This window comes from Cyrtonyx montezumae, unplaced genomic scaffold (genome assembly GCF_038088225.1).
Source record: "Cyrtonyx montezumae isolate F1298 unplaced genomic scaffold, pur_monq_1.0 scaffold_3, whole genome shotgun sequence".
Taxonomy (NCBI): domain Eukaryota; kingdom Metazoa; phylum Chordata; class Aves; order Galliformes; family Odontophoridae; genus Cyrtonyx; species Cyrtonyx montezumae.
The window spans coordinates 89,428,428-89,439,908 of NW_027072034.1; the positions used below are offsets into that span (position 1 = coordinate 89,428,428).

The 11,481-nt window shown below is 42.1% G+C and overlaps 1 long non-coding RNA gene across 1 annotated transcript in view; it reads right to left on the reverse strand.

The window, feature by feature from the left end:
• Positions 1-10,842, reverse strand: part of LOC136052345 (uncharacterized) — a 50,853-nt gene extending 40,011 nt beyond the window's left edge. The window contains exon 1 of the long non-coding RNA XR_010622540.1: positions 10,821-10,842. This is a non-coding gene — a long non-coding RNA (uncharacterized LOC136052345). The remainder of the gene's footprint in view (positions 1-10,820) is intronic.
• Positions 10,843-11,481: the final 639 nt, after the last annotated feature.

The window sequence follows — 11,481 nt, forward strand, 5'->3', positions numbered from 1 at the left end:
GCTATCCCTCTCAGTCACCAGATGAGCAAGTTGGGAAAAGAGACCATTGTGGATGAACAGGGAGCATTTCCTGAGTCTCCAGGAAAAAAAAGAGAATCTATCTCCTGTGGAAGAAGGGAAGAGCAACTCAAGGAGATTACAAAAAAGCTGCAAGAAGGGTCATAAAGAAATCCACCTTTATGGAGGCTCCTCCTAGGCAAATACAGGTCCATCGGCCTGACCTCAGCCCCAGGAAAGATAATGGAATAGATCATCTTGAGTGAAATCACATGGCATGTGTGGAACAACTGGGGGATCACTCCCAACCAGCATGAGCTCATGAAAGGCAACTCCTGCTTGACCAACCTGATCTCTTTCTATGGCCGAGTGACCAGACTGATGGATATTGGAATGAATGTTGACACAGACTAGCTAGACTTCAGCAAAGCTTTTGACACTGTCTCCCACAGTAGTCTCCTGCAGAAGCTGGCAGCCTGTGGCTTGGACAGGTACACTCTTTGCTGGGTGAGGAACTGGCTGGATGGCTGGGCCCAGACAGTGGTGCTGAATGGAGTTAAACTAAGTGGTGTTCCCCAGGTGTCAGTACTGGAGCCTGTCCTGTTCAATATCTTCATTGATGACCAGGATGAGGGGATTGAGTGCATCCTCAGTTAAGTTTACAGATGACATCAAGCTGGGAGGAAGTGTTGATCTGCCTAGGGGTAGGAAGGCCATATAGAGGGATCTGGACAGGCTGAATAGCTGGTCTGAGGCCAGTGGGGTGAAGTTCAACATGACCAAGTGCTGGGTCCTGCACTTTGGCCACAACAACCTCATGCAGACCTACGGGCTTGGGACAGAGTGGCTGGAAGACTTTAGAGGAAACAGACCTGGGGGTACTGATTGATGTTCAGCTGAATGTGAGCCAGCAATATGCGCAGGTGACCAAGAAGGCCAATGGTGTCCTGGCTTGTATCAGAAAAAGTGTAGCCAGCAGGAGCAGGGAGAAGATCATACCTCTGTACTCAGCCCTGGTGAGGCCTCATTTTGACTACTGTTTTTGGTTTTGTGCTCCTCAGGAAGTCATCTTGAGACTCTGGAATTTGTCCAGAGAAGGGCAGTGAAGCTGGTGATGGGTCTGGAGCACAAGTCTTATGAGCAGCAGCTAAGGAAACTGGGATTGTTTAGACTGAAGGAGACTCAGGGGAGACCTTATTGCTCTCTACAACTAACTGAAGGGAGGTTGTAAGGTGGTGGGGGTCAGCCTCTTCTGCCATCTAACTCGCAACAGGACAAGTTGTGCCAGGGGAGATTCAGGTTGGATGTTAGGAAGTAGTTCTTTGCTGAAAGAGTGGTCAGGTGCTGGAGTGAGCTGCCCAGGGATTTGATGGAGTCACCATCCCTGGAGGTGTTCAAGAAACCTTTAGATGTTGTACTTAGGGACATAGTTTAGTGGGAAATATTGGTGATAATGGATGGTTGGACTGGATGATCTAGGAGGTATTTTCCAGCCTTGGTGATTCTATGATTCTATACTATGGTTTTATTTTCCTTTTAATTGCCACTGCTCTGATCTGCTATTAGTTGACAATGCATTATATTAATCACCTTTTGCTGAGTGCATTTTGCCTGTGACAGAAAATGGTGTGTAATCTCAACCCTTGAGGATTTTTCATTACTGGAACAGGCTACCCAGAGAGGTGATGGAGTCTCCTTCTCTGGAGTCGTTCAAGACCCACCTGCATGCCTACCTGTGCAACCTGGTTTAGGGAGCCTGCTTTGGCAGGGGGGCTGGACTCGATGACCGCTAGAGGTCCCTTCCAACCCCTACAGTTCTGTGATTCTGTGATCATGTTTTCTCCCTTTGTTCTTTTGAGGAGGGGAAGTGTGAGGGTGATGTGGTGGAGCTTAGCAGTCCATGGGTGTGAAACCACTGTAATAGCAAGAGACAGTCACCATCTTGAAAAGTTTATTTTCTGAGTAAACAAGAAGGAAGCAAAATGATTTTGCCAAGGTCAATGGCATCAGGTCAATGGCAGAGCAAAAAATTGTGCTTAATTAGTGCTTGGTCTCCTGAGTCTTTGCATAGTCCTTGTCTGTTCTATGTGTTACTTTTCTCCCTCTGTGTGTGTTAAAGTACACATTTTGTTCCTGGTTTTCACGATCATCCATCCACTCTGGAGCATCATGAGGAAGGGTTGCCAGAGTTTTTGTACTGTTATTGTAGAGGCTTTGCTTTGCCACATCTTTTCACAGAATTTTGTATCCAGAGTTGTGGCAACATGTGTGATTTGCAAATAAACATTCCATACCTTGTCTTTCCTGAATTTCCACCCATTTTTTCTTCAGTGCTTTGATGCACTTGTTGTATTGTATGGCCAAGGCTTTCTTAAAGCCAAATTTGTCCAATGCTTTTCAAGCATTCTCATAAGCTTTTATTACTGCCTGGAGGAGGAGAGTCTAAATGCTTTCTGAATCTCAAAATGTGCCATAATTCTTTTATGTAAGGCAGATGACACAGGTATAAGCTTAGAAAACACAACATATACCATTTACATACACTGGAACCAGCCTGATTTACCAGAGTAGACTTTCTGTCCTCAGTACCACCAATATTATGGATAAAAAGATCCTGAGCCTTGCTTGCTGAGCCCTGCTCCTCAGCTCATAGTACAGCTAGTTATAGTTATATATATAGTTATATATATATCAGACATCTATCCTTTACTACAGCAGCTGGAAAAACCCACAATTAACACATTTTAGGAATAAATTGTTTCAGGGCTGTGTTCCTCTTTGAGAAGGAGGAATGGATGAGGTTATACTCTTCAACTCTATAGCCTGACCTTTGCCACCTCAACTTTTGGTGGAAACTCTCTATCAAAGAAAGATTTTTCTAAGACCTCAAACTGTGAAATAACCAGGGAGGTCTATGCAGAAGAGCAGCTTTATAAGACTAACTCTGAGAGATTTTTTTTACCTCTCCCTCCTCTTGTTTTTTGTTGATTTTTTTTTTTCTTCTAAATATTCATCTCACTGAATCTAAACATATGGATTAGGAAAAAGATCTTTTCAAAAGTCACCATGTAAAAGCCTGTATTTTTTAGTCACGGGAACTAGTGCCTGTTTAAATGGTCCTTTTCCAGCCCTATGGCACAAACGCTGAATTTCTGATCAGTAATTTTGTCTCAGGCTGAGCTGTATTAACATTTTAGAAAGCAAAACATAGAAAAACCCTAAACACAGCATACAATTTTGTTTGAGCAGCAAACAGAAGGTATAAAATTAAGAAAGAATCTCCATGTACTATCCTTTCCACAGAAAATCCTGAGCTTGGGACACTTTGGCAAGCCAGATGCTGGGTTTGTATGATTACAGATGATGACAGTAGATTTATTTTTTGGTCTCTTCAGAGATTATCTGCAGCTCTGCAGTTCTGTATTCTTATGCATGGTCTATTTTGTATTTCAATTGTGTATATGCTAGAGATATTCATTTGACTTTCAGAAGGATATTCTAGAGCTGTAAACCTTTTACATCACATACATTGTGTTTCTTGCTTCCCTAGGGCATTCTGCTTGCATCTGCTTGATATGAAGAATGTTGTGGCCAGCTATGTTTCAGTCGACCATTTATTTCCCATTTGATGGAGCATGTGGTCGATAATACAGGGAAACATAAGCAATCATGGTGTTTGACTTCTGATAACATGAAACTAGTGTTCAACACAATCAATATGTTATGGACAAAAACAAGATGGAATTGTATTCTGTACTCAAGAAGGGAAAATACTGGATCATTTGTACTTGTAAAAAGTTCATATTTAGGCTTCATATAGAAAATAGACTTAAAATTCCTGGCAAAGATGAGAATTTACAAAGGTTGTTGATTATATTTGCTAGTTTATCAGCTGGGGAAAACTATGGGCTGCAAGATCAGTACATTCCTGCTTCTCAGTGAAATGGCTTACTGAGTACTATGTCAGGCAAGCAGATTGAGGCCTAAGAGAGGAATGCTTTAGGAATGCCTGAGGAAAAAAACCTCCTGTTCTTCCTTTTTTTTCCTTTCTGTACTCATTGCAAAGGAACAAGGAGGAAAGCCTTGGAGAGAGATTGGGATTCCTTGAATTCCTTAAGCACCATGGAGCTTCACCCTGCTGCCTCTCCCAAGTGTTTTCCTCACTAAGCATCTAAACGTCTATGTGCTTCACTCCATTCCCTGACCAGAGTGAATGCAATGCACAGGAGTTCTCATGTAATTCAGCTGTAAAGCTGAGTCTAATCAATGTTTCAAAGCACAATTCCTAGCTGAGGCTCCATACAGACAAGCCAGAAAAGCAGTTTCTTTCCTGGGTGCTTTCAAGAGTCAGGTTTCATCTCAGGAATTTGTGCTTTCTTATCTCCAAAGCAGAGGGTGAATATTTGACTCAATGCTTTTGGAAGAGAGGACCTTTTTACATGTAACTCTGAGGTAGGATGTTCTGCTAAAACATGGAAATTCACAGCACTACAGAACAGGAACTGAATCCAAACCCAGCCCAGTATGTCCCTCTTGTGGAATGCTACACCTTGTAAGAGCTGTCTTGGCTAAAGCACAGGGCTCCAGTAGAGAGCCTTCATTTATGGGAAGCACTAGCAGAGGTACTGTCCGTAGGAGCCTAGCATTACACCATCTCCTGTGTATTGGTGATTACCTAGATGTCTCCCATAATTATTTTGATGTGATATTTGGTTATAGATGTGAATTTTTCGATATGATGAAATTCTAACATTGCTAATTTCAGTAACAAAAAATCCTACTAGACAATGGGGTGCTGTCTCAGCACTTCCCCCAGAGAAAAATATAACATTCTAAAGGCAAACAATAAATGTTCAGCAAAGAGAAACTAGATAAAGGCTTCAGGCTTCACACTCTTCCTCACTCTGCAGAGGCAATGAAGTGATAAAACTACTGTGAATAGTGCCAAGATTATATATATATATATTCATTTTTAGAAATATATATACAATATTCAGAAATATGATTGCTTCTTGTCTGTTTTAAAACAAATAATTTTTCAAATGAGTGCTGAGTTCAATGAAAGGAGAAGGCAAACCTGGCTCTGAAGCAGAGATGCTGCTGTTAAAAGTGAGATGGTTATCATAAGCAATATGCCACAAACACATAACGGCTTAAACAAAAAAAAGTCAGTGGTCCTTAAACTTGATCATGGTCAGAAATATGTTTTTAAAATTTACAGTAAATGGTGGTTATCATTTAAAAGGTTGTTAAGTAACGGTGCTGAACTATTTCAGGGTTTGAGTTTGTTTTTCTCGTCTTGAAGTTCAGCAGCAGCAACATTCTGGAAGTGCAGTTTGAGACATTCGTTAAGTCTGTGGTAGGAGAAAAATCTTTCTTCAGATTTAGCTATGGGTCAATGATAGGACTTTAGAGGAATGTTGCATCAATTTCTCTGCTGCCCGTGGTTTTTCTACCAAAGTGTGTATTACCTTCTCTCTTGCTCTGTCCTTCGCAGGCCAGTACAGAACTGAAATAAATTTCACAGTTAATCACTGAGGGACACGTTTTGTCTCAGTGTCCTATTAGAGGAACATAACTTGCCCCATTCATTTTTGTATTTAAACCATTTCAGTTGATTGAACTTAAAGGCATGATTGAGGAAGAAAACATAGGTACTGACTGCTGCTAGAGATGAAGAGAAAAAAGGAAGACATCAGTTGCTTCCTTTTACAAAAGAAATGTATTGGTCAGTGGGCTAGCTTCCATTCCCAGAAGGATTTTTGCAGTTGACACAAAGCATTTCTAGGAATTATGTATGTTTTTTTTAAGTGTAATTCAGTGCATTTCTCTCTCCCCACCTCTTACTCTTTGCCCCAACCTGCCCATATCTTCAGCTTGAGTCGGATAGAGGGCTGAGAGCAGCTGATGACATATAAGCACAACAAAACCAAAGGCCTGATTACATCTGTCATTTGTAATCACACTCATGGACTGTGAAAGTTGAAAGCAGTCCTATTCCTTCTGCATCAGGACTCTGCAGCTGCCATTGAGCTCTTTGTTGCATTCCTTGTTCTGCTGCATCAGGTGCAGAGAGACAGAGAGTAAAGCCCAGCCCATGCCACACATCAACCAAGGAGGTAAACAAGGTGGATGATATAACACTTGCTATTTCCAGTTATTTCTGTCCTGCAGGCAGGGAAGACCTGGCAGTGAACTACTTGTGCAATGGCACCCAGAAACTCTGGCAGAGCCAGGAACTGACCCCAGAGCCAACTGAGTTTGCTGGTCAGCAGAGCCAGTGGTCTCTTCAGCCCAACAGTTATCAGCACCAAGCACTTCCTCCTTCTCCCCATCCAGCTCTTGCACCTTCCCTCTTGTCCTTGTGACTCTTTTCCCTTGCCCCATAGCACCTTTCATATAGTACATGCTGGCATTTTGGGTACTATGACTGCCGTTCTGTAAACTAGCATGCATCTTGAGCTACTTTCAGAGAATGGCTTGGGTTGGAAGGGACCTCAGAGATCATTTAGTTCCAACCCTCCTGCTGCAGGCAAGAGTGTCAACCACTTAATCAGACAGTAGATCAGGTTGCCCAGAGCCCTATACAACCTGGTCTTGAACACCTCTGGGGTGGTGTATCCACTACTTCTCTCGGCAACTTCCCAGCATCTTACCATTCCCCAAGTGAATAATTTCCCCAAACATCTAATCTACATTTTCCCTCTTTTAGTTTAAAACTGTTCCTCCTTGTCCTATCACTATCAGACCATGTAAAAAGTTGGTTTCCCTTCTGCTTACCAGCTCCCCTTATATATGGTAAAGGCCACTATCAGGTCACCCCTGAGACTTCTTCTCTCCAGGTTGAACAACCCCAGTTCCCTCAGCCTGTCTTCACAGGAGAAGTGCTTCTCTGGACCTGTTCCAAAAATTCTATGCCTTTCCTGTGCTCATGACTACAGGCTGTTTGCTGCTGAAGAGAGAACCTTCCCCACTACACCAAGACAACTTATCTATCTGCCTCCATCTCTGCACTCATTTTACATAATACAAACTATATCTTCCCCCTGCATTTCATTGTTTTTCTGCCGTTCTTCAACTTTCTGCCTTGTACATATCTGAACAACTTTAGTAGTATTACTTGTATTACTCACTTGCACTTTCTACTAGGGACAGTTTAGTACAGTTTAATTCTATTATGGTCTATTTGGTTTATATAGGAACCATATTTGCAAGGTTTATTGATGAATGTGATATAAAACTGGAAAGAAAATGTCAACATTTTTTTTTCTACCTATCAGAATTCGAGGCTTCACATCCAGATCTATGAGTGGATGAGACTTTTATTATTTTCAGAAACATTTTAGTCAAAATCTCAGAATGTGTTATTCAACACAATCTGAAATTATGAGCAAAGTTTTCACTTAAGCTTTGAAATCCAACCAGCTCTGCTCTGCTGCTTCAGTTATAAAATAATGTCACTTCCTGACACTTTCCTAATAAATAGCTGCCAGTTCAGGGCAAACCAGTATCTTTTTAAAAGGATCATTTGCCCTGCAAAATTCATCTCACATGATAACAATGCAGTGTCTGAAAGAAACCTGAAAGACATCCCAGGTTCAACAGACCCAAGTTTTGAAGACAGTTTCAAGACTAGTAAATTCTATGAAAGGGCAGGGCAAGATTCTTTACAAGCCCTATGTATACTGTTTCCTGTGTTAGCTGTGCATATTTAGCACAACACTTTGAAATATGATCATTAACAATGCTTAGAAGGTGAAGCAGAGCCTCTTCCAAGGCAGAGAAGTTTCATAGCATGGGTAGAGCTTATCTTTATGCTGTGTTCTTAACCTTGTTTCACCACAGGTACCCAGGCTGAGGTACCCATTAAATAGACTGGAAGACAGCACATAACAGAATGTCCTGGGTGTGTGCCTCAGTGGGTTTGTTGTGGATTTTTTGCTTTAAGTACCATGCCTGCACCTCCCTTGACCTGTGTTCCAGCTCTTGCTTCCACAGTTCAAAGCTGGAAGTCTCATATGACAGGCACATAAAATTATGATACTTTTAGATAAAACCACACAGGCATTGCACAGCAGGTCATTTTAAGAAAAGCATGCTGCTCTGCTCTGATTGTAGTAGAACTGAGGACTTTAAATCAGATCATAACTATTACAGGTGCCTAACTATTCTGTCTTTCCCAGACAGAACAGCATAATTAAGGTGAAAATATAACTCAGTGAAGATTAAACACAGACCATGTTGTGATGAACACCACAAAAAGCACTTAGGTTTCTATCCTCAGGTCTGTGCCCTAATGCTTTTCAATAGATGCTGCTCTGTGGCCACTGAAATCACCACCACCCATATGTCTCTGTATGTGATCCTTGCCTCTGCTGCAGGTATGGAAATATACTACAGTCCTACCTGACCTAGCAGAGATTTCCCAGTAAATCTGCCAGCAAATTTCCAGTTGAATGCAAACACAAGCAGATTTTCTACCATTTCTACTATAAAGTATGTCACTCAGACAGACATCAGTGTTGATGTACCAGTTCACAGCAACCCTTCCTCTGATTGTTCTTCCTTCTAAATAGAACAAACAAAAAAAACCACAGTCATTTTCAAACTCAGAGAAGGGTGGGGAGGAAAAATTGCCATTAAGAAAACAATTTTCAAGTCATTTTAGATTACATCTTCTGTGGACAAAAAAGTAAAAGGTGAATAGACTTTTTATGACTGATCTTGGCTAATTCTATCCCAAGTCAGTACAACACTGTCATTAACTGTACAGGTTGCACTGCACAGTCTCTCATGTAGCAGTTGTTGTTTCCCTTGATAATGCCTGAGTGTCAGGTTCAGGAAGCTTGTGTAGATTTGGTGACCACACCCTCTCCTCTGACAGATTAGCTACCATCTGGTAATGTTTCAGAGAAAAATTGTTCCCCATTGTCGCTTCCTCTGTCTGATGGTTTGTAAGATCTAACCCCTGCTCCATAGGTCATGGCCCTCACCTCCTTTCTTTCCAATAGGCATAATGACAGCACAGTTAATTTTATGTGATACCTCTGGTAAGTGCTACTTGTGAGTGTTGAGCTTTTGCAGCCCTCTTTCTTTCTTTGATGCTAAAATTTCTGTTTTGACCTTCCTGCAACATTAAATCAGGCTACCCTATCTGCTAGCAATCTGGCTCTCTTGTTTGCAGGGATCTGCCCTTCTGTTTGTCTCTTCAGGCTGACAGTCTATGAAAAACATGAGCTATGTACCCATTCTCTTTGCAAGGGTAATTTTTACTTTCTGTCTCTTAGTTGGAACTTTAAATTCACTCTCTTGTTCAAGTATACAGCTCTCATTCCTTCTTCCATATGTAATTAACACACTAAAGGATCCCCAGTCATGAAAGAAAAAGTGTCTTGGCCCCAAAGCACTTCCTCTCTTTTCTGCTCTTATGTCAATCAAGGGATATTTTTCTTTTTCTTGTTCCTTTTTTATTTTTCCCTTTTCCTTTTCCTTTTTTTTTTTTTTTTTTTTTTTTGTTGTGTTTTCATATTAAATAAAAGAATTCCATTGCAAGACTCCCATCAGCTACTGTAAGAAAAAGAATGCACATTGAGTGACTTGCCTACATTTATGGCAGAGAGCTCTGAGGAAACAAATATGGAGCCTCAAATTCCTGAATATCAGCCCTGTCTTGAAATAAATGGGCTGTGCACCAGTGACACTGTATCACTGACAAATGTTTCTGCTGCAAGTTTCGGTGGCTGGAGGACTTACTATTGTCTTCCAGTGTCACTCTTCTTACCACTGCTCCTGTCCTCATTACACAGACCGAGAAAAAGAGAAAGAAAAAGCTCACGCTGAAAAAGAACTTTTCTGCAGGGAATTTAGGGTTTTATCCTGGCAACCAGATCATTGAGTTGTCACTGCAGGGGACCACAGAGCATAAGCAACCCTTGGCTAAGCAGGTGTGTGGTCATTGCAAGGCTGGCATCACACAGAAACAGCCGAGCAAGGGGAGGAAGCAAGGTTGGAGTTGAGGCTCCAAGCATTCCTAGGTCACTTTGTGAGAGAGTGCTGGCAGGTGCCTCTGACTGTTACTGTGAATCCAGAAATTATCAAAAAGGAAAGTGGCTGAGACTCCACACAGAGATGAATTTTCCACCTGCTCTTCTGTATTTCCTCTCATTCCTTCCCTGCTTTCATTTATCTGCTGAAATCAAGCAGCTGAGAGAGATTCACCTCTGCAACCAACCAGCCTCCTTTTGACAGAAGGCTGCAGCACAAATAGAAAATAAAGCCGGGAGGGCTCCTCTTTGCTACCAGCAGGACATAAGTGGAACTCTAACAGTGAATGAAGCCTACTCGTGACGGATTTAGTCTGATGCCTGAGTGTTCGCTGTTTTATGTACTGACACAAACATAGGCAGCTAATAAAAGAATGTGCAGTAAATCATTTTTTGTGTTCATTGCCAGGATGTTGTAAGTGGTTCTATCACTTCAAATTCTTATGCAAACAAAATCTAGTTAATCTTCTTAAATAGGTAGTTGAGCTGTGTCAGTCTATTCTAGTCTGGCAGGAGAGCTGCATAATACCTAGAATTCTCTAAATTGTTCGTGTCAGTGGCATATCAACAATTAGTACAATAATAATGAATAATAAAATCTTCTTCCTTGTCTTCTCGAACTATGTGCTAGAGGGACTGAGATCATAGAATCATAGAATTGTTGGGGTTGCAAGAGACCTCAAGAGATCATCGAGTCCAACCCCCCACCAAAGCAGCTCCCTAGCCCAGGTAGGTGTCCAGGTGGGTCTTGAATGTCTTCAGAGAAGGAGTCTCCACAACCTCCCTGGGCAGCCTGTGCCAGTGCTCCAACACCTGCACTGTGAAAAAGTTCCCACACACATTTGTGCAGAACTTCCTATGCCTCAGTTTATGGCCATTTTTCCTTGTCCTATTGCCACACACTGCTGAGAAGAGTCCAGCTTTGTACCTTTGCTTCCCACACCTTAGACATTTATAGATGTGGATCAGATCACCTCTGAGTCTTCTTTTTTTAAGGCTGAACAGACCCACGTTTCTCAACCTTTCCTCATGAGGGAGGTGTTCCAGGCATTTTATCATCACTGTGACCCTCTGCTGGACTCTTTCCAGGAGATCTGTGTCCCTATTATACCAGGGAGCCCAGAACTGGATACAGTGTTACAGGTGAGGCCTCACCAGGGCAGAGTAGAGGGAGAGGAACACCTTCCTCAACCTGCTGGCGATGCTCTTCTTAATGCACCCCAGGATCCCATTGGCCTTCTTGACCACCAGGGCACGCTGCTGGTTCATGGCCTACTTGTCATCCGCCAGGACCCCCAGGTCCCTCTCCTCAGAGCTTCTCTCCCGCAGGTCATCCCCCAACCTATACCTGTGCATGCAGTTATTCCTTCGTATGTGCAAAACTTTACACTTGCTCTTGTCAAACCTCATCTGGTTCCTTTCTGCCAAACTCTCCAGCTTG